Source organism: Mustela nigripes, chromosome 16, assembly GCF_022355385.1.
Source record: "Mustela nigripes isolate SB6536 chromosome 16, MUSNIG.SB6536, whole genome shotgun sequence".
In the NCBI taxonomy this organism is placed as follows: domain Eukaryota; kingdom Metazoa; phylum Chordata; class Mammalia; order Carnivora; family Mustelidae; genus Mustela; species Mustela nigripes.
Window position 1 is genome coordinate 4,643,713 of NC_081572.1, and position 4,953 is coordinate 4,648,665.

The following is a 4,953-nucleotide window of genomic DNA, read 5'->3' on the forward strand; positions in this document are numbered from 1 at the left end:
CTCAAAGAAGCAGTGGCCTTTTGCGCCCCTGACGTCCGTGATGGCGGGAGTGAGTCCCTCTCCCTTCCTCGGGCTCGGCGCTGGAGTTCTCCCCGGGTGCCTCCCTTCTGTGGTCCTGACTCCGTCTGCTTCCGTGTGACAACCTGCACGGAACGGGGAGCTGACCTCTGCGTTCCAGCCTAATGTCTGTGGTTCTTTCTTTGTTAAAAATCATCTTTTGTCACTGCTCTTTTTTTTTTTTAATCTGATTTTAAGAGTTCTTTCTTCCCTTTGTCATCTCCCAGCGACCCCTTCCCCATCATTGCAACTCCCCACCCACTGGGTGCGGTGGCAGACCGGGCCACCATCCCGGGGCCACCCTGTCCAGTGCGTTGCCCTGGTGCCGGCTGATGGGCTTTCGTCTTCTCCTGCCTGGATCCTTCTTCTCTGATGACACCAAACACGAAGGACTCCTGTGTACTTGAGTCAAAATCCCCAGGGCTCTGGAAAGTGAACTCAAGGAGCTTTCATACCCTTGGATCCACTAAGACCGTACGGCAGCAAACCAGAGGGGTGTGGGGGCACAGAGGAGCCCAAAGGCAGAATGGGCCTATGCGGCCGTTTCCGTGGTTCCAAATTCCTTGTGCTTCGGGCTCCTGGGGCCCACTAGCCTTCCTCATCCTTGCAAGACTGCCGCAGGAGCTCACATGTCGCATCCAGATGCAGGAAAAGGTCCATAGGAGTGAGGGAACCCTTGCGCCTGTCCCGCTGCCCAGGCCCCGACCTCCTGTAAGGTCCCGATTGGCCAGAATATGTCATGTGTTCACGCCTCAACCAATCTCCAGTGAGGAGATGGGCTGACCAAGGTTGGCTGAGGTACCTGGGTCTGGGGCTGGGTTCCCATGAACACGGGGCCGTTCATAGGAGTGGAGAAGAGGACCCCATCAGGACTCTGTGAGGAAGGGATGGGGGAGGGGGTGGCTGCGCAGACACCAGATCAGTCACCTGGTGGGGACTTGGGAGCCTCTGAAGCATGCTGCACACAGCACCCCGCACACTTCCTGGGTGGCGGTCCCATTGCCCAGGTTTCATACTGAGCCTCTGATGCTTCAAGGAAGCATTGCCCACTCACTGGGACTGTGGGGATGGCTCTGCCGCCATTTCCACCCATGCTTATACCATACCTGTCCCCTCAACTGCCCCACTGGGGCCCCTTCGAGTCCACTGTGGTCAGAAGAGTCCACTCAGAACCCACTTCACCTCCCACCCATGTGTCCCACCAGACAGATACCGGGACTGATCCGGCTCCGGAAACGTGAAGAACCCATGCTGAGATGTTTCCTGGCGTCCTCAGAGTCAATGGCAAGGCCGTAACACACCCCAAGGTACCACCCCACCCGCACGCTGAAACCAAGAGGAGATTCCCCTCGTTCACAGCGTTGGGTGGAAGAAAACGACCTCGATACCATTAGGGCCGCGTAAAACCAAAGTACAGGGAAGGAAGCAGCAGGGCCGGAGGGAGAGAGTGCATACCGGGTGAGACTCCCGTAAGACAGGCCATGGTGGGGCCGCCACCGATGTGGTGCCACCGACGTGGCATAGCCATGCAGGGCCCAGAGCCACAGGGGCTGACAGAAGCCAGTCTGGGGCTCAAGAGGCTTTGGGATGCCCAGAGTCTCTGCCCCACAACTCTCAGTCCCTTCCCCTGCGCCCCCCACCGCTGCTTCCTACGTGACACAAACAGCAGGGGCTTGTCACCCGCCCCACACATCACACACCTGCAGTGCGCAAAAACCCAAGTCTGCAGACAATTCGTTTCTTTCTTTCTTTTTTTTTTTTTTAAATTTTTAATTTTTTATAAACATATATTTTTATCCCCAGGGGTACAGGTCTGTGAATCACCAGGTTTACACACTTCACAGCACTCACCAAAGCACATGCCCTCCCCAATGTCCATAATCCCACCCCCCTTCTCCCAACCCCCCTCCCCCCAGCAACCCTCGGTTTGTTTTGTGAGATTAAGAGTCACTTATGGTTTGGCTCCCTCCCAATCCCATCTTGTTTCATTGATTCTTCTCCTACACACTTAAGCCCCCATGTTGCATCACCACTTCCTCATATCAGGGAGATCATATGAGAGTTGTCTTTCTCTGCTTGACTTATTTCACTAAGCATGATACGCTCTAGTTCCATCCATGTTGTCGCAAATGGCAAGATTTCATTTCTTTTGATGGCTGCATAGTATTCCATTGTGTATATATACCACATCTTCTTGATCCATTCATCTGTTGATGGACATCTAGGTTCTTTCCATAGTATGGCTATTGTGGACATTGCTGCTATAAACATTCAGGTGCACGTGCCCCTTTGGATCACTATGTTTGTATCTTTAGGGTAAATACCCAGTAGTGCAATTGCTGGGTCATAGGGCAGTTCTATTTTCAACATTTTGAGGAACCTCCATGCTGTTTTCCAGAGAGGTTGCACCAGCTTGCATTCCTACCAACAGTGTAGGAGGGTTCCCCTTTCTCCGCATCCTCGCCAGCATCTGTCATTTCCTGACTTGTTGATTTTAGCCATTCTGACTGGTGTGAGGTGATATCGCATTGTGGTTTTGATTTGTATTTCCCTGATGCCGAGTGATATGGAGCACTTTTTCATGTGTCTGTTGGCCATCTGGATGTCTTCTTTGCAGAAATGTCTGTTCATGTCTTCTGCCCATTTCTTGATTGGATTATTTGTTCTTTGGGTGTTGAGTTTGCTAAGTTCTTTATAGATTTTGGACACTAGTCCTTTATCTGATATGTCGTTTGCAAATATCTTCTCCCATTCTGTCAGTTGTCTTTTGATTTTGTTAACTGTTTCCTTTGCTGTGCAAAAGCTTTTGATCTTGATGAAGTCCCAATAGTTCATTTTGACAATTCGTTTCTATTCACCAGACTCCACTTGCTAGGAACTTTTCAGGGCCGCCTTCCATCAAAATGTCTGTTGTAGGGGCGCCGGGTGGCTCTGTTGGTTGGGTGTCTGCCTTCGGCTCAGGTCACGATCTCGGGGCCCTGGGATCAAGTCCAGAGTCAGGCTCCCTGCTCAGCGGGGGAGTCTGCTTCTCCCTCTGCCCACCCCCCTCTGCTTGTGCTCTCTCTGTCTAAAAAAAAAAAAAAAGTCTGTTGTAACTGCCAGCATCCGGGAAAATTAGGTGTCTCCCCACTTTCTGTACTAAAAATGGCCATGTTGAAAAAAACGTGCCATCAAAGCAGCTCTAAGGGCAGCCTAAAACCTAAAACCTGGAACAAACTTGCTGTGAACTCCTGGTGCACATAGCTCTTTTTTCCCCTTTTTGGATGATTCGTACTTGTTCTCAGTATAAATATTTTTTTAACCACTCTCTACGCCCATGGTGGGGCTCAAACTCACATCCCTGAGATCGAGTCACACCCTCTATTGACTGAGTCGGCCAGGCACCCCTTGTTCTCAATTTTTTAACATCTGTAAATTGAAATAGTTTTTAAAAACAGATCACTTTGGGCTTGTTCTGGTCTTCCCAGTCTGATTGTGAGAAAACACATTTGTCCACAGGATCTCCCTGAACTCAGATGAACAGAGGCCAAGTTTATCCTCCGGGCAGCTCTTGGGCCTGGAAGACCTCATGTGTCAGGACAGCTGGATCCAGCTGGGCCACATGCCTTCTGAGGGCCACGGCTTCATTTTCGTGGAACCAAGCAGTGCTGGAGAAGGGACGCAAGGAGCTCTTGTCTCCTTCTGAGCCATATTCCACAGGGATGCCTGGGTGCGGAGAAGTCCGCGGTCACCTCCTAGGCCCTTCATTCTCGCTGTCTGGGATCCACAACCCACCCCCACTTCTAACCTTGGAGGGCAAGGTCATATAAACCCGAAAGTAGGTCAAAGTCATTTTCTTTCTGCCTTCATCTTCTGGAGGAGCCCTGGAGAGGGGCAGGCTGCCAGAAACCCTTAGCCCCATCTACATTGTGGCCCTGTTATAGAGAACTTGAGGCCCACCCAGCCTAGCATCCGTGTGCTTTCAGGATCTAATGTCGGGTCCCAGAACAGTGGTCAATTGGGCGGATTTCTACTGTCACTGATTTTTGTTTGTTTGTTTTTTTTTTCTACTATTATTATGGGTATATCTTTATTTTTATTTAGGATTTTATTTATTTGACAGAGAGCACAAGCAAGGGGAGCAGCAGGCAGAGGGAGAGGGGCAAGGAAGCATGTGGGGACTTGATTCCAGGACCCTGGGATCATGACCTGAACCGAAAGGCAGACGCTTAATCGACTGAGCCACCCAGGTGTCCCAGCATCACTTTATTTTTATTCTATTTCCCCCCTAAGTCTCCCACGAGATGCACCCCCACCACCTCTATCCCTTACGTGCAACCATTTTTATTAGTGTTGGTTTTGTCCTTGAAGCACCTTTTTGCTCCAGGGAGCGGCCTGTATCCGTCTCCGGAGCTCACTCCACGGAAAGAACCGCTGGCTCTCTCCTTCTCTTTAATGCTAGAGTCCGTAGAATGCTCCCTTGGGGCGGCCGACCCGCAGCCTCTGCAAACCCTCCCCTGCTGATGGCCGTTCGTGCAGTTTCCCACCTTTGGCGAATTCCAACAAACTGTGCATTCGGAGTTCCCTGTTTGCGGAAGCGTATTTTCAGACCAGATCCCCCCACATGGGTGGCTGGGCCCAAGGTGCATGAACACGTGACACTTCGCAGACCGCCCTCCCCCCCACCCTCGGGGCTTGGGCCAGTTCGCAGCCCGCCCGCGACTCGAGAGAGCGCGTCTCTGCACCAGCTCGAGGCAGTACCTCGCCCGAGTCCGGACTCCCGCCAGCTGACGGGGGACTTTTCACTCGCATCTTTCTCTTCCGAGGAAGGCTGAGCATCCATTCCAATTTCCAGGGGCTCCTAACACACACCCCCACCCCGCAATCTTCCGTTCTCCTCGTCCCTGTTTTCCACGG